Genomic DNA, 23,853 nt, shown 5'->3' on the forward strand with positions numbered 1-23,853 from the left:
CTAACACTCCCCACGCCACTCGGCGCTGGGGACGACAACGCGACACCCTCCCCCCCGGAGAGGGAGCGGGCAACGCTGCCGAGCTTACCGCCTCGATCCCCCGAAAGAAGCGACACCGCTCTTCCCTTCAGGCACTCGCCTCGGAAACCCCCACAGACGGGGCGAGACCGACAGCGAGGCGGCGGCCGGCCGCGGCAGCGGCACTGGGATCGGGAGCAGCACACACCGGCTCAGCCTCAGGCACCTCAGGAAACAACCCGGAGCGCCCCAGGAGCACCGAAGCAGAGGCGCACCGTCGCGCCGAGGCAGCACGGTGGCAGCCCTCCCCGCGCCGGGGAGGGCCACACACACGGCCCTTGGCCGCCCAGGGGGGGCGGCGAGCGAGAAGCACCCGCTACGTCAGAGGACCCCAGGAGCGAGGTCGAGGCCGGATTCCGCACCCCCGCCCTTCCCCGCACCGCGAACGGGCGGGGAGGCAAGGCGAGGGGCCCGCGGGCAGGACGAGAAGAGTCGGCCCATTCGCCATGAATGTCCGTCCCTCGCCTGGCGCGGCTTTGGTCCGGCCCAGGAGAGCGCAAAGTCACCACATCGATCAGCAGAGTGGGCGGGAGAGGCCCAGGGAGCAGGGGGAGACCCGGCGAGGACCGCTTCTAAGAGGAGCCTGCTACGGCCTCGCCGGCCCCACACCCCAGGGAGAGCGGCCGACGACACGGAACGGGGAACGCCTGACACGCGGCTCGGAGCCATGGAAGCAAGCGTCGTCACGCCACCCTCGGTGCCCGCAGCGAGGAGCGCACGGGCGGTAAAGGACCACCCGCCACCTACCCCCGCCGCCCTCCGGCGCCAGAAGGCCGGCCGGCCAGAGGCGGCACCACCGCGAGGGCGCTCCAGGTGCGCCAAAGAGCCGTCGCACGCAGGCCCAGGCAAGCAGCTCAAGAGGGAACGGGTCCGGGCCACCCCATCAGCCCAGAGCCCCGCACGCACCCGGAGGCCCAAGCTCCCTCGCTCTGGCGTGTGCCGCCAGAGGACAACGTGTCAGCACCTACCCGATGGCAGAAAACGGCCAACTCGGGCCAAAACAATCGCGACCGGGGCAACGGGGAACAGTTCACTCACCACTGCCGCCTTCCCTGAACACAGTCACGGTCAGCGGACCGCGAAATCGAGCCCATCACCGAGATCCAGAGCCCCTAGGGACAACTGGTCGACCCTCGTTGACGAAGGCAAAGACAAGAGACGGGGACCGCCATCCCCAGCGAGCAGGACCGGGGAGGGGGTGGGGAAGGGCGGACGGGGAACACGTCCGAAGGACGCCGGGCGTAGCCAACAGGACAAGCCCCGGGCAGCGGGCCCCCGAAGAGGCAATGCGGCAAGGCCGGGCGAGCACACCCGCCTGGCCCGCCCGGTGAAGCCCCGCAGCCCCGCGGCCAAAACCCGCGAGAGAGAGGGAGAGGAAGCGGGAGAAAAATATGACAGAAGTCCCGGCGACCGACCCAGACCGGGCAAAGCGAAGCCCGTGGCGGCGAAGGAACCGCTCAGACTGCCACCCGAGGCGCCCGCGGCCCGGACCGTGCAGGGAGAGAAGACAACCGACACACACACAGTAAGCCTGCAGGTCCAATATCCCGCCAACGGGCCACAACGGCCCAGCCCAGCGTGACCGAGACAGTTCCGCTGGCGCCGCCCAGCTCCTGGAACTCTGTCTCGGCCACCGCCGCCGAATATCACGCCTTGGAGACTTCCGATGATCCGACGCTCCTATAAAAGCGGCCACCAGGGGGAGCTCGACAACCGTCAACCAAATCAGGAGGAAGGGACGCGGAACCTCGGTCGGCGTCAGCGGGATCCGCCCCGCAGGGGTCGTAGAAAGTCACCCGGACACGTCCCACCAGCCGGGTCGCCCCGCCAGGGCCCCCCCCCCCCACAGCGGCGGGCACGAGACGCAGGCAGATCGGCCCAGCACCCCTAGAGAATCCGGCGGGGGACACCACGGGCGGTGTGGGACTTCAAAACCGAAACCACCACGGTGAAGCCACTATTAGACAGGCAGACTAGCTGCTAGGCCACGGTCCGATCCATCCAGAGAATGGAGGAATTGACAGAAACATGTAAAAACCCGTCGAAATCGGTGGCTGGGGAATTTGATCTGCTGGTCTTTGGGCTCGGTGTTTCCGCCTGTCTCTGTACCAAAAAAAAAAAAAAAAAAAAAAAAAAATGGGAAGATGAACAGCCTCTGAGAATGTGAACAGGCACTTCTCAGAAATGGACATACAACCTACAAAATAGAAAAAAAAAAAAGAAAGGATTTGTTTTTCGTGTTTCGTCGCAGTTAATAAGGCTAAAAATAATAAAGTCAGTGAATAAGGATAATGGACCCAATTAACGTTTCTCTAATAAATGCAAAGGCATCTCCAGGAGGTTAGCTTGTACAATCTTTACAAACAAGTTTCTTTCAGGTAATGGTGGATAATTGGAAGAGTGACTTGACTCATTGGATTATACAGTAAGATTCAAACTCAATTGTTAAAATGTGAAATCGAATTAAAAGGTCATGGGCCAAGCTTATAGCCTTTGTACATTTCCAAAATTTATTGAGCACCAATTTTAACCAACAGCCTCAATACTAGCCTCGTGTATCTACCTGTAAACTGGTTACCAGGTTCCATTTATTTAGCATTCTAAGTGTTCTGTCATTTTTACTCATTTACATGAATCTTACTGCTTTCACTCTTGCCTTCCTCTGTTGTCTGTGTGTTCTATTCTTCAAATTTATGAGACAAAAATTAAGAAATAAATCAGCAGTAGGCTGCTAGTGTCATCCAATAAGAGCTTAAAAGTCACTCAACTTAAAGAAATCTCTGTCTCCATCAAAATCCAGTCTTTAAAATGGTCTTTAAAAAACACTTCAGGCAAATGAGCCTATCACTCAGCCTCTCAGAACAAAGATGCCTCCTTCACAGAATAAACAGTTAACAATTGTCCTGCCACAGCGACTTTCACAGTCTGATGGAAGTTTATAACCAGATTTCTGAAGATCCCCAGAGGTAAAGTGGATGCTCCTGGGGACAAAGGAATCTGGCGTGGGGGGAGTTTCAGAGCAGAAACACAGAAGGACCTTGGCCAAATTCAAGACGACTTAGTAATCACCACCCCTAAATTTCCAAAATTCACCTTGTAAGAATATTACTGTTAAGCAATGTTTGAATACTTGTTTAAACGTTTAAAGAACGTTTTCCAGCGGACCTGTCTCTCAGAAAGTGTAGCTCTCGCTCCTCAGCCTCAATGGGAATCGTGGAACATAGAGCGTTAGCATGCCTTTACCCACAGTGTGCTTGTCCAGAAGGTATGGGCACAGTGACAAAGCTCAACCCTAGTATGGAATAATGAATGGCAAAATGTCACAGAGAACAAAGTTGGCTTGAATTTTACCTTACCTTCTCGATCTTGTCCAGAAAGAGCTCTTGGGCACAAGTTCAGCTGCCCTACAGAGGACTCTCACCTTGGAGCGCAACACAAATGCTGTGTCCATGGTGAACGCCGAATGCTTGCAGCTGCTCAGAAAGCCCCATCACTACCCTCCAGACGCCATGCTGATCAGCACTGTCACGGACCCCTGGTGACGCCCGAACTGTGCTGCTGCCCCAGGGCATGCGTGTGCACACCCATCAGGTCTGCTGGGAGGTGGGTGGGGTAATCCTGGGACCTCCGGGGCAGGGCGTGGTGTGGTGGCATCTGTTTGGCCGAGGGCAATTGAGGCAGGGAGAAAGCTTTTGTGAAATACCTGCACAGTCCGGATAAAACCTAATTGATCTCACAGTGCTTAGAAGTTGGAGCATGGCCCAGAAGCCTCCACTATCCTTTTTCCTGCTTCTTTTGATCCCAAGATCTTGGTAAAATAGAGGAAACCCGAAGGAGTGTACCAGATTTGCTTCCCAGGCTTTTTGGCAGGAGCTCAAGGTATGAGGAATATTTCATTTTTAAATGGATACTATAATAATGGGAATCGCTTTGTTTCGCTTCCCACCCTGCAGATGTTAGAGTTCAAGTACTCCAATATGGCGGAGGCAGGTTACCACTACATTGATAAAGGATGACAAGACAAGGAGATTAATCATCACGTCCCTATTTACCATGACAACTCCCGCCAAAGGACTTATTGCCATGGCAACTCCCGCCTCAGTTTTGTCATTCTAATATAACCAATGAGGATAAAGCAGGCAGAATTCAATTTTGGCTTTCTAAAGTAACCAATGAGGGGATAGTGGATGCTCTTCATAACCAATGGGAACAAATGGGGTAAGTTCTTCAATCAGGTCTGTGTAGGGGAGTGATTTCTTCATACTCAGCATGTAAGACTAATTTTACAGAAATGTGAGCCTTGAGCTTCTCTCTTGCTTGGCCCACTCCACTTTACCCTCATAGAGTGCTACTTTCACTGTCACCTTCATTAACCAAGGACCTGAACTCCAACTTCACAACCCATTTAGCACATGTACTTGACATCTTTTGTCAGAAAACACCAAAATTAAAAAAGGGGACTGGGAAGAAGCCATGCACAGAACTGAGAAGAGATAATACTAGATGGAACACAACATAGAAAATGTTAGTGTAAAAAAAAGAAAGAAAAAAAATTACCAAAGATTAATTGTTATTCTTGGGGAATGATATTCTTTTCCAATGATGGTAGTTTGAAGTAGAATTTCAGGTACTAGAAGATGCCAGAGGCAGGTAAGAAAAAAATGCCTCTTGTGAACTAGAGGGAGATGGGTCATCACATTCCTATGTCTCATTGCCATGACAACTCCCACCACTAAAGACTTATCACCATGGCAACTCCTGCCTCAGGTTTGGCATTCTAAAACAACCAAGGGGTTTGAACTGGAGAGTATTCTAATTAAGTTTTCTGAAGTAACCAATGGGGAAAAATTCAGATGCTATTTTAATCAAGATAACCAATAGGAGCAAATGGATTAAGGTTTTAAATGAGGTCTGTTTAGGGAAGTGAATGGTTTACAGCTAAGTATATAAGAAGTTGCTTTTTAGACTTTCTACATTTGTGGACTTTGAGAATCTCTCTCAACCCATTCCACTCCACCTCCTTCACCTTCAACTTCAATAATTCTGTCCTTTGCCTGTTAATTCTGTGTGTCTTGCTCAGGACTAGAACCCCAACAGGTACCCCAACAGAAACCCCAACAATAACAGCACCTGACCACTGCAGTGGTAAAATGCCTTGTGTTGTAACTGTAGGCAACAATGTTAAGGCAAGGACAGAAATTTAAAGGCAAAACACATGAGAATTACAAGAGCTAACTAAAGGCTGAACCTTGACCACCATGGCTAAAAACATGAGTGGAATTCCTCTGAGGCTGCCCAAATGATTGTTGGGCAGATCCTTGTAGAAACACTTTCTGTTTAAATCTATGGTGATCTCTGTGCAAATTTTGATTATGGTGCCATATTTTGCAATACACTAACAAATAACTATTGCTCCCTCTCTGTTTAAATTCAGTTATAGCCAGTCTGAAGTACAAATCAGGGGTGAGGGTGCATGAGTTTGGGACATGAGGACCACCTGTGCTCATTTCTCAGATACATGGCTAACGTCACAGACTGCAGGTGTAGGAAAAAAAAGACATGTAGTTGAGGCATTTGAAAATACCTTTATTTTTGCTTCATTAAAATTTCCAGTAACAGGCAAATGCACTGTTGCCAGCTCTTGTACTGAGCCTTGCTTTCTTTCCCTCACACCTGCTGCTTTCCACCCCTCACACCATACAGGGGCAATTGGGCTTCACACTGGCACCTGCTTTTCAGAGTGGCAGCTGCAGCAGCAACAGATAGGTAGATAGCATGCAGGCCTGGTGTCTCTTTTTAACCTCTGGTGTTACTGAGCAAAAATCAGTAGAAAGCCAAAGGAAGCTAAGTAGAAAGTAGTAATGACCAGCTGGGTGTCCTGTGTCGTCTCCTCAAATCCCTGGCATTTATCTGCTTTCATCTCATTTTTCCTTTTCCTTGTTTACCTTCACAGAAACAGGTAAAGTCCTCCCCAACTCTGCCTGTCTCAGCCCATGGGTGCACCAGCTTCTCTGTGCTTGATATACTTCTGGCTTTCACTGTCGCTTTTTTTCCACCAGAGGGCAGTGGTTCTACATTTTTCAGTTTTCTTTCCAAAGTGGTTCTACATTTTCTAGTTTTATTTCCAATGGTTCTACATTTTCTAGTTTTCTGTCCCCTGTAGTTACTAAAACTTTTTTTTAAAATTGTATTGTGTATGTGTGTGTGTGTGTGTGTGTGTGTGTGTGTGTGCACGCTGTGGCTGTCAGTGCTGTTTTGTGGGAAGGTGCTGGAATGCATACTCAACCTATGCTCTCTCTGTTGGATATTTTGCTCAAATTTTGTATTCTAGGTTCTGCCATCCTAATTAGGGTTCTGTGCAAATTGGATAGCTAAGTCTGCAGCCAGCATGGCATGAAACTGCTTAGCTTGTAAGAGGAGGAGCACCAGGAAAGACATAAAGAGTCAGTGGATTTGTAGAGATGTCATTTGTCCACCAACCTCCTCTTCAGTACTATCTACATCTTAACTTCAGGTGTTTCTCTGGGTGCTCCGCCCCCCCCTCCCCAGCTTAGTAGAGAGATCCCAAAAAGTTTTTTCATCAAGATTTAAGCAGCAGGAATTTACAGGTACATTCCTCCTAATTTATTCCTCTCTATACATTGTTCAAAGGGACTTCCACCCAGTCACTTTAACCTCAGACAGACCTTAGGGAGGCAGCAGGGAATATATGCTCATTTGAATTAGAGTAGAAATTTTACTTGCGCTGAAGCTGCTGCACAGAAATGAAAGCAAAATTCTTCCTGCTCCCAACCCCACTTTTGTCAGTGTCAAATTCCCCAGCTGCCTTGCATGGTAGCATGACAAAAGGTGAGAGCCTGAATCCAGACTACTCTGTCTCACCTCTTCTACTAGTGAACTGAGATAAAGATTTGGTGAAATTTTGCATAAAAATACTTCTGAAGTATATGTTTTCAAATCTTTCTTAGTATTTATTTTTCACTTGTGGGGATTAAACACAGAGGCACATAGCCACTAAGATATATCCCCCCAACCCCTCCCCCAGCTTTTGAGACTGTTCAACCAAGTTGTCTCAAACTTGAGATCCTCAGCTTTCAGTTCACTGGTATAGCTCTTCATCACCATACCTGGCTAGTTTTAAAATCTTTATTTTTGATTTTTATGAATTGTCTTTGGAGGAACCCATAATTACCACTTTTCCCATGTGATATAGAACTACATCACCAGAGGAGTATCCATGTCACTCACTCTAATCCATGACTAATTCATGCTTCCTCCTAGATTCCTAGTTTGAAGAAAGATATTAAAGTTCACTGAATAGGTCTACCACCTTTGGCCTCTGTTACATCTACTGATATTCACCACTTTTCTACCATTTATAACATGGTTGCTGGTCATTATCTGGGATCTACAAAGAACCTAATACAAGTCAATGTGCATGGGCACCATGTCAAGTACAGCCACATGTGTCAGGACCTCCTTTCATCAGCAGGACAGCACATCCACTCTGCCCACCAGTACCACTGTGATCTCCACTAGAGGGCGCTCAGCCGGTAAACTATATATGAATGGCAAGAAACTATTGCCTTCTTACACCACCTGCCACAAAATCCATGTGGGATTAGAGTCCACCGTCACTGTAACCCATGACAGCAATAAAAAAATATATAGGAATAAAATAAATAAAGACTTTTTAGGTCACAAGTGCTATGCAAGTCACAGGACACAGAGAACAAACAAGCCAAAAAGGATATTCAGGACAAAAATAAATCTGCTTAGTCAATACAGGCTATGTAGTCTGTAGAAAATACTAATGACATATTGTCTTAGCAAGTCAGGGACACTATGTAGTTATAGGGGCTATTATGATCACTTAGGCTACTCAGGTCATAGAGTACATGTAGGTCATAGAGGTGATGTAGTCTTAGAGGCTACTGGTGCCATGATGAGAAGAAAGTTCTGAAAGGCTACAGAGGTATTTTAGAACAGTCATATATTAAAGAATCTTTTCGCAACATAGTCATTGTGGCCACAGAAGCTATTCAGATAGTAGAGACTCCACAGATCATAGAGAAATGCAGGTAATGAAGTTTACTCAGGTTTTAGGGTTAATCATGACACAGAAACTGCTGAGGACCCAGAAACTACAGAGAGCATAGAGGCTTCTCAGGTGATAGGAGCTACCAAGGTGATCTAGAATCATAAGCACAAGGAGATCAGGCAGGTAATGTCGGATACTCCAGTTGTAAACTCTATGCAGTTTAAAAGGCTGCACAGCTTTTAGAGAATATACAGATTATATAAATCACACAGCTGATAGAGGCTATGGATGTAATACTGCCTAAAAGAGGTTATAAAGGCTGCTAGGTAATTTAGGCTACTCCAGCCACAAAGGCTATGCAGGTCATAGAGCTTATGTTGGGAACAGTATCAAACCACAAAATAAAAGAATTTTTTTTTCCTGTGCTTACAACACTGCAGGGCTATCTGAGGTGATTAATTGCATTTTCCTGAAGATCTCAAGGAAAATGGTTGATGGATACAGAGATTAGCTTCTGAGAAACTCTTATACCCTCCTGTGGCTAACCTCTCTAATTCACCTGGGCAAGCTTAAAGTGAATGGTCCCAAATATAATGGATTCTTTTGGCTGCCTTAGCAATAGCTCATTTCAATTTTTCTCAACTGGGAAAAGCAATTTTGAAATGTTTGGACAAAACAAAAGTGGTTTAAAAGACATTGGGAAAGAATTTAATATGTTTTTGAAAGAAAATCAAACCCTATTAAGGTTTGCTAAATTATGATCCAATATAGACATTATTTTCTCCCTTCATCTCTCTCTCCTTCCTCACTTACTTTTAGGGCGGGCAAATGCTTTCTCTAAGTAAATTTCTGTAAATTAAGAAAGAGTGGGCCTGGGGATGTGGCTCAAGCGGTAGTGCGCTTGCCTGGCATGCTTGCGGCCCGGGTTCGATCCTCAGCACCACATACACACAAAGATGTTGTGTCTGCCAAAAACTTTAAAAAAATATATTAAAATTCTCTCTCTCTCTCTTAAAAAGAAAGAAAGAAAGAAAGAGTGGAGGTCCTATGAAGCTGATCTTTTGCAAATTTCACAAAACATCTATAGCAGAAAAGATTTATACTGGGCTTTTGACATTCACAAATTGAATGCTCTCCATTTTGATTACTCATTAAGACCCTGACAGGGATCCATAGGCAAATGTCCTGTAAATGAATGTGAATCATGAATTTGCAGCTCGCTGAAGATCTGAAGAATTCCATCATGATTACAAAAGTATCAGTGTACATTCAAATGACATTTGAGAAAAACCAACTTCCTAAAATAAAACTATTTACTACTGCTAAGGTTGGAAATAAAACTGAAGAATAAGAACATTATAATTGATAGGTATAAAATGAATTTTTAGTGAAGTCAATCATAGTTTAGATCTGTAACATGGAACACCACAACAGAAAACCTACTTTTTTCCAACTTCTAGTTAGTTGTGGTCCCTTATTAACTAACTTACGAATTCAGAAATGGAATTTTAAAACAGGCTGTCATGAAAGTTTAGAAAAATGAATCTTTATTTTTTTCAAATTATTTATACATGACAGTAGAAAGCATTTTGGCACATCACACATAAATGGAATATAATTTCTCATTCTTCAGGCTGCACATGATTTAAAATTACACAGGCTGTGTAATAATATATGACATAGGCCAATAATGTCTTAATCATTTGACTATGCTAATGTTTTAATTATTTGACTATGCTTCCTATCCTCATACCTCATATCAGAAAGTAATAATGAAGAAGATAATGTAATGATACCTTCAAAAAGCCATGGGATGTAACTGTCAGGATAGAATTTTGTCCTGCTAAACCAGCAATCAAAAGTAGAGAGAAGGTGAAAATATTTTCATATAAGACTGAAAATTTATATTTTTAAGCAGGTTACTGAAAAAATTATGTTGATAAATTGATAAAATATACTGAAATTAGAAGATAATCGGGTGTTAGAAATGTTGGTCTTCATTTAATTTCTGTAGTTAGGAAAGGCTTACTAATTTAAGTGTATGTATATTAAAGGAAAAGATAGCAAATTAAGGTAACTGTTTGGTGTTCTTGTGAATGGCTGCAGAGTATGGTGTAGAGTCCATAGTGGGTACAGGAAAGTAAGGGTAGTGATTTTACCTTAAGGTGAGAAATATCAGATAATTTTTGTATGCCAATGGAAATTATCTGATGGAGAGTGAGGTTGGGAAGATGCTCAAGAGAGTGTGAATACATGAGAGGAGCAAACCCCTATTGAAGGGGATGTGGGTGAGGGACTAGGCCATTCCCAGATGAGGACCAGGGCCTGACAGCTATGAAGGGTAGAACCTCATAAATGTATGTGGTTATGCTTTGAGGCACTTAATAAAGTCAGGGACAGCATTCACTCTAACAGGTCAGAAACCAAAAAAACAGTTATAGATGAATTTTTTTTGATAGATTACTTATGAGAAATCAATGTCTTTTTTGTGGACTTGAACTAACTCTGAATACTGCAAAGAGCTTTTGAGTTCCAGGTGAAATGGACCACTAGAAGAGAGGTGAAAGTGTTAATAATCATCCTGAGTCTGTGGCAAACCAGGGAACTCACTGTTTGTGGGAAACGGTGAGTGCAGGTGCAGAGTTACAGTGTGTGGAGATGGATTTTTCCAGTAAAGTTGAGAGTTTCTGATGCAGTTGTGCCGAAGTCAGCTAAAGAAGTTCAGAAACAAGAATGTTAGAGATGTTTGCAAGGGGGTTATAGGTGTCCATGTTTTCTGAGTTTTATAAGGGATGGAATGACAAGTAGACAAATATCATACAGTTAGCGAGCACCTGTGAATCGGATGAATTGTTAGAGTGAACAAAAAACAGGAAGTAAGTGGGTGTAGGCCTAGTCTTCTTATTCTCACTTAGACCACTCAGCCAATCCCAGACATTGGGCCTCTCCTCCCATTCAAAGAGCTCAGGTGATAGAATCCAGGAACATGGTAGAGTTGAATGTTTTTATGAGGTAAATTTTTACCCTTAAAGAACTAGAACAGTTGAATAAATGTGTATCAGCAAATAAAGTCAAGCTCCATGCCTCTTCCTGAGGTTTTCCTTTGGGTTGTGCCCTCCTTGTTCGTGCTGTTCTTTGATCTCTGCTGTCATCTCTTGCTGTGCAGGCTGTTGCCAAGGCTATGCTTTCCAGGTAAACTGGACTAACTTGTAGGGTATTGGAAGTCTAGACTTAAGAATGGAACCTGAGGGCTGGGGATGTGGCTCAAGTGGTAGCGCGCTTGCCTGGCATGCGTGCGGCCTGGGTTCGATTCTCAGCACCACGTACAAACAAAGATGTTGTGTCCGCCGATAACTAAAAAATAAATATTTAAAAAAAAAAAAAGAATGGAACCTGAGATGGATTGACACATTTTAGTGAGTGACCATGAGAATAAGGGGCTGAGGTAAGTATGGAGGAAAAGGTCAGTGTCAGTGGGAGGATTAAGGTACTGGGCAAGTGTTAGAGTGAGATTGGTAACCAGTGCCAAGTGGAGATCAGGGGCTATAGGCAATGGGGTGGGGGGGAGCAGCTGGAGCCTTGGAAGGAACAGCACTGAGTAGAAACACAAGAACGGCCTGATCTCCTGGGATTGAGGCAGCTGGGACTAGGGCAGAGACAGGGCAGATTGGTTGGCTCAGGCCCGCTCATGGCTTTGGTGAGAGCTTTATCTGGGTAGACTACCTGCTCTGAATGCCTCCTGGAACTGCCTCTGGGAGCATGTGATTCTATCCTCTGGCAGCTTGGAATGTCACCAAAAAGGTATTTGTCCAAGGGCACCCCAGGTTCATTTATGGAGCTGGGAGATTGATTTATGGAGCTAGAGTAGTGAGATTCAGCACTAGATGCCAAGCAAGTAAGTAATTTGCCCACATGTGTTCAAATTAGTGAAGACTGTGCTGTATGCTCCTCCCCCCCAGACAAACAAAAAACAGTCAAGCACAACTAATGTCTGGGCAGGTAGCCTTGAGCCGTTGCAGGTGGGTTTCTGTGCAGGGCTGTGCAGATGAGCTCTGGGACTCCCAGCAGACTGGGTGGGTAAAGGATCTGCTTCAGCCCAGGCACAGCCCCTCTGCCCCAGTGGCCTCAGCTCCTGTAAAATGCCGCTGGTGCTTTTCCAAGTGCTGGTTTCCAAAGCCCGGAAAGTCCTTTTGGTTGCTTCTCTTCTGACCATATTCAGGAGGATAAGTCATAGAATTCTTTTGTCTGAGCTAATGTTATGCTGATGCAAAACAGTGTTCCTGAGAGTGGGTAAGTGAAAGATGGAAAGTGTTATGTTGGTTCAACCAATAGAATCCAGCCTGTTAACTCCATTGCCTGACTGTGACTTACCCAGAACCCCACTGTGCATAATGAAAGCCTCAGCAACCAAGATTATGATGAGAACTTCATCTTTTCTTTCACATTGTCAGGAGGCATGAGAAGGGCTGCCTCACAGACAGTGTTGGACCACGTCATGGGCACAGCTGGCAGTAGGTGGATGGTCATGTGTGAGGCCTGCCTCACTGCTGAATGCAGCTGGAGTGATGGAGGTCTCTAGTATCTTCTCTTAGAGACTGCAAGTAGCTGAAGCCATGATGCTACTGGTGCTGTGTGGCAGGCCAGGAACTCTTTCTGTGCAAACTGAACAGCCCTAGAAGGGTGGAACCTTAGAAAGACTTGGTTCCATTTGAGTTGGCCATGTAACTTTTAATGACAAGAGTTTAATATTCTGGAAGCTGGGGTAGGAGACATGCATCCCATGTAAATGATGTGGAGGCAAATGCTTTACATACCTGCCTGCAGGACTTCTCAGTCTTCAATGCATACTTTGAATAAAAACAGCAGAAGTCTTATCACTCAGATTCTGTGGATAACTAGATGGGAAAAGAAAGTAACTAGGTTATTTAAGGCCAAAGAATATGTGAGAGGTGGAGCTCAGGATGAACCTCAGTGTTCAAATGGTACCTTTCTGATCATTTTTATGTATTCCTGGGATGGAGTTCATCTCCACTTGCCCATGAGGGTGAACATATGGGAAGAAGACACTTTACCCAGCCTCTGAAATTGTGGTGCCATGTTCAGTCAGGTGTCAGGGGAGACTGCTTGATTCTGGGAAGTTTCTTTTGTACCTCTGTGAAGTTCAGTGATTGTGAGCTGGACTTCCCACATTATAGGTCTTTTATGTGTGTGCATAATTATCAAATACTGGCATAGATATGGGAGTCTTTTTGGACTACTAAGTTTCATATCTGGTTAATGTGAAATTATATCTCATGAGGGCTCACTCTTTACTGAAATCAGAGCTGAACAAAGCTTAGCTAGATCTAGTGGTTAGAGTATTCATTTCCAAATGACAGTCTCTAGTATCCAGTCATCATTCATTCAGTAAGTCCCAGCTGTGTACTAGGCTCTGCAGATAAAATGATCAATAATGTGGCCTGACTCTTGAGGGCTTGCGATTTTGTTAGTGTGATAGAGCAGCTTCACAGCAGTTCATCTCATGTACCCCTTTTTTTTAAAAAATAATATCTTTATTGAGATGTACTCTACCCACAATGAAATTGATTTGTGAAGTACCCAGTTCTGATTCTAGGCATTAGCACAACCACTCTGTTGTGCACCTATCACCACAGTCTATCAGAAACTTTTTTCTACCCCAAAAGACAATCTTTTTCTCAACTGTAGCCATTCTCATTCTTACTTCTTCTGCAGTTCCAGGAACCATGAATCTTTCTGTGTCATTATTTTTTTTCACTCTAAACATTTAATACAGAAGAGTATACACTGCATGCCATTTTAACACCATTTGTGGCCTTAACTCAGCTCTTTTTCTTTCCTCTTATCTTTTGCTGACCATCATCATAGACTTTACTGAGTCATTTTATTTGTACTTTTATGGCCTGTGTTCTGTGTTATACAGAAAAGGCACACCTTCCTTCAACAAGTACTTATTAGAAGCCTCATTTGTGTCACATTCCAGTGGTCCCTGTTACTAAATTTATAGTCTGATAAAGGTAAAATGACAAAAATGAGCAAAGCATAAACACATAAACATAATCAAATGATCAGAAAAAACTTGTCCAAAGATAAAACATTTAAACCAAGATTTGAAGACAGACCCAGTCACTCACACTCACACACACACACACACACACACACACACACAAATGGGGCTAGACACTGGACACAGCATTTGCAGAGGAGCTAAGGTGGGTTAGGAGTCTGATGAGTTCCAAGGCCTGAAAGAAAGCCACAGTGGCTCAGTGCTGTGAGGAGGGTGACTGTAGTTGAGAGAAGCAGGCCCAGGTCACCTGGGGCTTTGTCTTTAGACACAGGTTTGGATTTTTCCAGATGCAGTAGAAGGTTTTCAACCAGGAGAGTGTCATGATCTGATTTTGTTTAAGGAAAACTGGCTTCTCTGTGGATAATGGATAGCAAGGGTCGAGGCGGAAACAATATTTGGGAAGCTTTTGCAGAGGTCCTGGTAAAGGGCTCTGGCAGCCTTGATTAAGACAGGGCAGAAGAAATGAGGCAAAACGGTCACATGGAAAAGCTGTCAAGGCCCATTTACCTGCCTATTGCCTGCCCATCACCTGCCACTTGCCCCCCATTGATGGATCACCACATGTTAGTCTGGAGACTGCTTGCAGACTGCAGGTGGATCATGGATTACTGCCCTCTGATGTCTGCAAGTCTATTGTCACAGTACTCACAGATCTGTTTACACATGACCACAGCAATCTTGGGATACCCACTGGAGACTGCAGGTTTGCTGCCAATACTGCCACCATCTTGAGGCATGGCCACCTCAGTCTGGAGACACTGGCCAGGGCCTGGAGATAGATTGGCAGGGTACTTGTGGCTCTGATTGCACCTGTGGTCTTTGTGCTGGGTGTGCTAGTGGCCACCATCTGGATACCTCTTTGCAGGGTCACTCCTTAGTGTAAGTGCATGTCTTGTGGTCTTTATGCAAAATGAAATGGCATTGAAATTTTGGTACTACCTGTGAGATAAAGGCCTCCTTAAGAAGCCCTCCCTTTCTTGCTTCTCCACTTGCAATCTCTCCACCCGTTATTGAGGTTTCAAGAATTCTTGTCTCATCCCTACTTGTACTTTTGGGTACTTTCCATGGTTAGACGTGCTAACTCCTTATTAGACACCAGATGGCGCCAGAACCAAACTTTTGACTTTTTCTAGCGTCCAACAGAGTATCTGTCTACTTATCGACTGACTTGTTTACTAAAAATTTTAGAAAGCCCTTCAGTACTTGTTTTACAAGAAGCTTTTAAATTTTTTTCATACAGATCTTCATTAATTGTATGTATGAAATTAATCATCCAGCAGTGAAAGGGAGTTACACTCACTATCCAGTGTGTGTGTGTGTGTGTGTGTGTGTGTGTGTGTGAGAACATACATATTTATTTACATATATGTATATTTATTTTTCAAAATTTCATTCAGAAGTGGGGTAAGGGTTTCAATTCAGTTATGGCTTCTTCCTACTCATGTTGTGCCTGGGATGTTTCAGGAGTCCTTACTAATATTGCAGGCATTTCTTTCTCTTTTCTATGCTGTGGTTATTACAAGCCAATAAATAGAATAAATATATCTCAGAGATGTCAAGTGTTATCTCACTTGTGGTTGTCCATCAGTGCTTTTTGGCAAAAGCAGCTTTTAAGTCTCTTGGTATGACGAGGATTTGTGGCCATTTAGCAGAACTGTCCCCATGGTTGTGATTATCAATAGAATATGTATTGTATAACATGATGGCATGACTTGGTAACAGGAATAAAGTGGTTTAACCTGATTTATGTATTTAAATTTATATATTTTATAGATATTTAATATACATATAATTGTATACTTATAGATTTTGAATATATGTCTCTCTCTGTCTCTCTCTCTCACACACATATGTTTATAATATTGTCTTTAGGATAAGCTGGTTTTGGGGATGGGTTGAGGTGAGTGTAATGGTGAAAAGACCAAGGACAATTGCTGAACTTTTGACGTGAGCACTCTAGGGTACTTGCTGATACCCAATCCTGTATGGGGCAGAAAGACCACATGAGACAGGGAAAAGAGTGCTATCTCGAGGAAGGCTTTTGCGTTGTTTGTGATTTCTCTTAGATATCCACATGAACATGTCTGAAGGTGAGAGGAGAGGACTGGGAAGAAAATGGATATTTGGGAGGCAGGGGAATGTGGAAAATATTGCCATGAGACTTAGCATAATCCTGGGTGTGGGTGAAGATACAGAAGTACAAGGAGCATTTCTCTGAGCTGGGGACACACCTATATTTAGGAACGGAAAAGAGAAGTCCATGAAGGAGCTGGAGAGTGAGGGCATCCAGTTAAGGAGATAGAAAACCAGGGAAATGGGCTGGGGATGTGGCTCAAGAGGTAGCCCGCTCGCTGGCATGCATGCGGCCCAGGTTCAATCCTCAGCACCACATACAAAGAAAGATGTTGTGTCCGCTGAAAACTAAAAAATAAGTATTAAAAAATTAACTCTCTCTCTCACTCTTTCTTTAAAAAGAAAAGAAAACCAGGAAAATATAATGACATGGATTTCTGGAAGAGATGATTTTAAAAAGAAAGGTAGAACTTCTTGTTCTGAAAACCACTAAAATGTCAACTATGGGGTGACAAAGGAGGGACCTTGAGATTTGGTGCCCCTAGTGGTCTCTGATGATCTCAGTGGAACCCCTGTTCTCATGTGGTGAGAATTGAAGCCAATTGGATGATTTATGGAAAAATTAAGGTCAGCATAGTAAAAGCAGTAGCTGGAGATTGTTTTTCTGATTGTGTACAATGAGATAAAGGGGACTCAGCCAGGTGTTAACATTTATGGTCTCTGAGGTGTGGGGAGAGTTCATTCCAGCAAGTGCTTGTTTGTGGCTGCAGAAGTCTTTTTTTCTATTACTGTGTTTGCCACCTACACCCTGGAATTAATTTTTTAAAAGTAATATGGAAGCCCAATAGTAATTTCTTGAGAGTAGGAAGGGTGCTGGCGCAGGACAAGGGATGAAAGTAGAAGATAGATAATTAGATATGATCACTGTGTACCACGCATTTGGAAATATTATGCTCGATTCCATTACCATGTGCAATAAATATTTGCTAATTAAAAACAAATTAAAAGTAATTATTCTATTTGATTACTAAAAGGTAGGCACTAAACACCGAGGGAGAGAATATCCTATAGTTTGTTTCCTGCTTGCGAAAATGGTCATTGTCAGTTACCTGTAAAAATAATTGATTAAATAATTTTGGAAGGAATAGTATGGATTTGAAATGCCTGTTGCCACAGCATGATGAGGTTACCTGATGGTCACTGAAATATTTGAAGTGCTACAGTCCATCCATTGTCAAAGTAGTAGTTTGTGCCAGGTTCATCCTTTGGGAATGCAATACTTTCCCCTTATTCCTTCACTATTTATTGCATTTAAGTCACTGAGTCTGCCCACTCCTAAAAAGACAAGAATACTAAGCTCCACATGAAGGAGGGGATGCTATTCTCCTGTATTGTTTTGAACTCTTCTATATGAAAGATTTGTCTGTTCTCATCACTTTTTATCAATGAAGTCAATTATTTTTTATCACTAAATACATATGAGTTTGTTGCTTTCACTTATATTTTACTGTTAAAGGTTTTTATTTTATTGCTCATATTTTTTTCAGCTTTCACTCTTTCAGCATCTTTTACTTTAGTTCTTATGTCATTTGTCAGGCATCCACATGTGGGACACCTTGGGAGACTCTCCTCCTACTCTTTTTTCTCTTCCTCCTTCTATGTTCAGGCTCATTTTTTAGTTTATCTTACCAGATCACAGAATCAGCACCTTCTCCAGTGAAATATGCTCCTTTTTACTGATATTTTTAGGGCAACTTTGTAATTTGTTAGGCCCAATGCAAAATGAAAACTTAGAGTCCCTGTCTAAAAGCAGGTAACCTGTGCCATTGACATCACGCCACAGAAACCTATTTCTTTCTTCTGTGATCTCTTCACATGTCATAGTACACTTTGTCTTTTAATTGTCCTTCTTATTACAATATTTTAAATTATTAGCAAGACTTGTAACATTTATCGTTAAGTATGCCATATCAATTCTAAATGCAAACTTACAAGTAAGTCACATTGTACAGCTTGCCGCATCCATGTTGTGTTCGTTAAAGTCAAAGCAGTGAATATGTTACACAGAACCAGTGCAATAGTTTTTACTACACTTTGATAACTGTGGACAGTTTCTCCAACTGATTTGTAAATGAGTTTGAAAGAACTGGAAGAAAAGTGACTGTGGATCACCCTGCTTTCCCTTTCCCTTCACATCCTCAGCTGGAGAGGTGGGCCAACACAGAGAAGTACCTTGAGTGACAAGGCAGTCTTCTTTCTGTATTTATCTAATTCTGGTGGACATTACTGTGTGACCTCCCTGGGTTTCATCACCCTCCTTTTTTTACTGACTTGTGGATAGGACACGGTCACATTGTACCCAGTTTTCTCTTAGCTCCCATATTTCCTTGGCCCACTGGACTTCTGTGATTAGGGAATGAAAACTCAATGTGCATAAGGTGGCCAAAGCAGTATACCTGCAGGTTACATTTATGTGCTGTGTTCATACCTGTGGTCTATTGCCTTCTTGGAATTTACTTATGAAAAATAAGTAGTAAGATAAAATCAATAAAAATTATGATAGCAACAGCAGAATATTCTATCAAGGACAGGTCCACTTTGAGCAGAAATCCTGACTGTGTAGGAAGAGCATCATGGGGCTAGTCCCCTTTCCCTGCCTTCTGCCTCCTCCTCTCTCTCCATCATCCTTCTCTCCCTTCATCCCTTCCTTCCTTCCTCCCTTGCACAATCGTAAGAATACTAAGTAGGATATATGTACTCTGAAAACATAAGTGAACATTATAGTATTGTAAAGTTCAAGTACAGAATTATTCTGCAAATATCTAGAAGTTGTTTATCTTATACAATTGAAATTTTATATCCATTGAAGATTCAGCACCCCATTTTACCCTAGCCACATTTCTTTGCAAACAACATTCTACTCTCTGTTTACATATTTTTTTTTTTGACACTAGGATTGAACCCACACTAGGATTGAACATCCCCAGATTAATTTTTTTTTTAATTTAGAGACAGGGTCTCACTCAGTTGCTTAGGGCCTGGCTAATTTGATGAGGCTGGTTTTTAACTTCTGATCCTCCCACTTGAGCTTCTCAAACCACTGGTATTCAAGATATGTCCCACTGTGCCCAGCTTGTTCACTGTTTTTTCCTCAAGTTTTTTATGGTAATAGAGACATAAGGAGTTTTTGTGTGTATTTTACACTTTATAGTATTCTCAGGTGATGTGTAAGTGATTTATCTTATTCCAACAGTTGAATAATTTCCCTGTTCATGCTTGGCTGTGCTGTGCAGAAGCCTTTGGTTTAATGAAATTGTACCTATCTGTTTATGGATCTGTCCCCTGTCCTTTTACTGTCATAGCCAAAGGACCATTTCCTAAAGCAATGTTGTAAAGTGTTTCTTCTGTGTTTTCTTTTTATATTTTGCTCACAAACTTATGCTCTTCTTTCTTTTTTTTTCTATTTTACATTGAAAAATAGCAACTTCAACTGCTTGTGTGGTATAGCATGATACTTTAATACATGTAACACTGTGTAGTGATCAACTCAGAGTAAAAATCATATTTGTCACCTTAGTAGGATGGGATCCCAGTATTTTATTCCAAGAATTTTACAGATTCATATCTCACTGTTACATTTTTTCCTCTTTGAGTTGATGTTTTGATATGGTGTAAGATAGGTTATGGTTTTCTTTCTTCCACATGTTGATAGTGAGTGTCCTCATCATCATCTGTTAAAGAGACTATCCTTTATCCATTCTGTATTATTGGCCCTCTTCTCTTTTCTGTGCATTGGTCTGTATATTGCCTTCTATTTCAGTACAACAGTGTTTTAATTCTTAATAGTTTGTAATTTGTTTGATTCTATCTTTTTTGCATTTGTTACAATTAGCTATACATAACAGTATAATTGACACAGCATATATAAATGAAGTATAACTTCACATTTTTCTTGTTGTACATGATGTAGAATTGCACCAGTCATGTAATTGTATAAGCATGCAGGGTAATAATATCTAATCCATTTCATTATCCTTCAAAACCTCATACCTCTTTCCCTCCCTTCACTTCCCTCTCTCTAATCCAAAGTGCATTTTTTCTTCCCTAGTGCCTTCCATTGTGAATTAACATCTGCAAATGAGATAAAATATTCAGCCTTTGGAAGTTTGCTATTGGTTTATGTAGCTTAGCATGGTATTCTCAAGTTCCATCCATTTGCCGGCAAGTGGCATAATTTTATTCTTTTTAGGGTTGAATAATATTACACACACACACACACACACACACATATTTTATGTATCCATTCATCTGTTGAAGGATACCTAGGTTTTTTCCATACTTTAGCTATTGTGAATTGACCTACTCTGCATTGATGTGGCCGCCAGAAATGCATGAGTGTACCTTTTCTCCCACATCCTCATGAACACTATTATTGCTTGTATTCTTGATAATTGCAACTATGGCTGTAGTGAAATTAAATATGGAAATAGCTTTGATTTGAATTTCTCTAATTGCTAAAGATGATGGTCTTTTTTAATATATATATATGATTGTTGATCAATTGTATTTCTTCTTCTGTGAAGTGTCTGTTCAGTTCCTTAGTCCATTTATTGATGGGTTATGTCTCTCTCTCTCTCTCTCTCTCTCTCTCTCTCTCTCTCTCTCTCTTTTGGCATTGTTTGTTGAGTTCTTTACATATCTTGGAGATTACTGCTCTATTTGTTGTGTGTTTTGTAAAGATTTATTTTCCCATTCTGTAGTCTCTCTTTTCATGTTATAGATTGCTTCCTTTGTGGAGAATAAGCTTCTTAGTTTGAATCCATCCCATTAATTGATTCCTAATTTTGCTGTTTGTGTTTAGGAGTCTTGTTCAGGAAGTCAAGTCCTAATGATGAGGATGTGGACCTTCTCTTTTTTTCTGTTAGGCACAGGGTCTCCATTCTCATGTCTAGGTCTCTGATATTCTTTGAATTGATTTTTGAGCACAGTGAGAGATAGAGGTTTAATTTTATCTTTCTACACATGGATTTTCAGTTTTCCCAGCACCAATTATTGAAGAGGCTATCTTTTCTTCAATTTATGTTTTGGGCACCTTTTTCTAGTAGGAGATTGGTCTACACGTCTTTTGGTACCTTTTTTTTTTTTTTTTTTTTTTTTTTTTTTTTTTACTATTTCTCTGTAGTATAGTTTAAGGTCTAGTATTGTGATGCCTACTGACTCACTCATAGAAAATGAAAATAGATCAATGTGAAATACTTTTGAGTATGAATAATTTTGTCATTTTTATATGTCCAAGTCTGAGAAACCAGAGAAATGACCAGTTATTACAGTATGGGATACCTGTGGGCTCTGGAAGTAGGGAGCTTGGACTTTTTCTTCACCGTTGACCACGATATTTTTTCATCATGACCATGTAATGTGTACTACCTATTTTCACATTTTTTTCTATGATGTAAAATTTAAACATATATTGTTGATCCTTGATTTTCTAGGTTCAACTCCAAGCCCTTGTAAGTGATGTTCTTCTCTGTACGTGCCTTCATGTCCCCTATACTCAAATTCTCCAGCCTGTGAGGTGGGTTTCTCTCAGCTACCCATTCAATGGGACATCTAATGCTGGGAGCCACAGCCAATTAATATGATGCTTGGCATTTTTGGTTGAAAGGTGATGCCAGCTAGCCATTGAGATGATATGATTATGTTAAAAATTACATTCATATGGATACCGGACTCCTGCTGCGGGACTCCTGGAGAGTTCCCATTGGTTGGGAAAGTGCAGTAGGAGGGAATTCCGGGGGAGGAGCTTGCGCTGGGGTTCCGGGAAGGGACCGGCGGAACGCCGCGTGGGTGGATAGGGAATCTTCCCGGGCACGAACGTGGTATTGGCGGTTTTTTCAAATAAAGTTTGTTCCTGTTTGAGTGGCTCGTGATCTTGTGCCCAGCCAGACTGCGGCAACTGGTGGCCCTGTACGGGGAGCGCCTGAAGCTTGGAGGTGAGTAAAATTGCTCACCCCTGAGGGAAGGCGACAGAATGGGTGACCATTTCAAAAAACAATGTGTTCTTCTTTTGATTTATTTTGTTTTTGTTTCAAGCTGCCTATCCCTAGAATTTTCTCAGGCAAACTGGGAAAAATGGTTGGCTCAAGGCTTGAAGTTGTTTGGCCCTGAGAAAGAGAAAATTGATACAACTATTCTTTGCTCCGTTTTTGTTTCATTCTGTTTCAGTTTTGTTTTATGCTACCTTATTGGGTTGCGTTACCTTTATAGTAGATTAGAAACTAGTAAAAAACAAACCGAAAAACTGTTAAGTAAATTGTTAGAGGTCCAAACTGTGGTAGAAAACATGTCAGGTCAAGCAAAAGAGAAGGTCTCTCCAGCTAGTCAGACAGAGGAAAATTTGAAGAAAGAAAGCTTAGAGGAAAAACGACCATCAAGTGGGGAGTTACAACAGGAGGCTGCTACTAACTCCATTCTATCACCAGAGGGCGTAATTCAACCAACAGCTCCACCTACAGCTGAGCGGCCCTCAACTCCCGTAGTTGATGCACAAAATCCTGAGGCAGGATCCCAAAGATTAGCATGCCCTGTACTTGAGCAGGCAGGAGGGCAACGAATTCACCGTGCTTTAGATTTCAAAACAGTAAAGCAGTTAAAGGAGGCTGTAACAACCTATGGCCCGCAAGCACCCTTCACCATAAGTATGGTCGAATCTATTACCAACTTAGACATGACACCAGCAGATTGGGCTAACATGTGTCGATCTGTGCTAAATGGAGGACAATATTTGTTATGGAAGGTTGCCAATGAGGAATTCTGCATGGAGACAGCTAGGCGAAATGCAGCAGCCGGTTACCCTCAAAGAAATCTGGAGATTTGTTAGGAAAGGGACCTTATGAGGGTCAACGGCAACAAATTGAATATGATCCTGGTGTATACGCACAAATTGCTGCAGATGCGGTTAGGGCATGGAAAACTTTACAGGGGCATGGAGATTTACAAGGACAGTTATCTAAGGTAATACAAGGAACTAACGAACCTTACGCTGAATTTGTAGATAGGCTTATTCAGACAGCTTCTAGAATATTTGGAGATGTAGAACAGGCAATGCCATTTATAAAACAACTGGCTTATGACCAAGCAAATCGTTGCTGCAGAGAGGTCATTAGACCATGGAAACATGAAGATTTAAACACATATATTAAATTATGTAGAGACATTAATGAACAAGGACAAGTCTTAGCAGCAGTACAACAGGCTTTAGATGCCAGGCCAAAAACATGCTACAATTGTGATCAGACAGGACATTTTAAAAGGAATTGCCCCATAGGAGGAGGGTTTAACAAAGCTAGGTATCAAAGGAATAGAATACCAGGTATTTGCCCACGATGCCGTAGAGGGAGACATTGGGCTAATGAATGCCGTTCTCAAACCACCATAGAGGGCACTCCATTGTCAAAAAACAGACAAGGACCAAGTGTTTACCCACGATATCGTGGAGAAAGGCATCAGGCTCCATTGCCAAAAAACGGACTGGAGGGCCCAATGCTCCGGGGCCCAAAACCACAAATATACGGGG

At 42.8% G+C, this 23,853-nt stretch overlaps 1 long non-coding RNA gene across 2 annotated transcripts in view; it reads right to left on the reverse strand.

Moving 5' to 3' along the window:
* Nucleotides 1–23,853, reverse strand: part of LOC143406060 (uncharacterized) — a 44,040-nt gene that overhangs the window by 13,306 nt on the left and 6,881 nt on the right. The window contains exons 3-4 of one of the 2 annotated variants that reach the window (XR_013092164.2): nucleotides 12,934–13,014; nucleotides 9,750–11,473 (exon numbers count right to left, since the gene is read on the reverse strand). This is a non-coding gene — a long non-coding RNA (uncharacterized LOC143406060). Of the gene's footprint in view, nucleotides 1–9,749; nucleotides 11,474–12,933; nucleotides 13,015–23,853 lie in introns of those variants that run through there. The other variant, XR_013155577.1, reaches the window with a different exon arrangement.

The sequence above is a fragment of the Callospermophilus lateralis genome, chromosome 8 (genome assembly GCF_048772815.1).
Source record: "Callospermophilus lateralis isolate mCalLat2 chromosome 8, mCalLat2.hap1, whole genome shotgun sequence".
Classification (NCBI taxonomy): Eukaryota; Metazoa; Chordata; class Mammalia; order Rodentia; family Sciuridae; genus Callospermophilus; species Callospermophilus lateralis.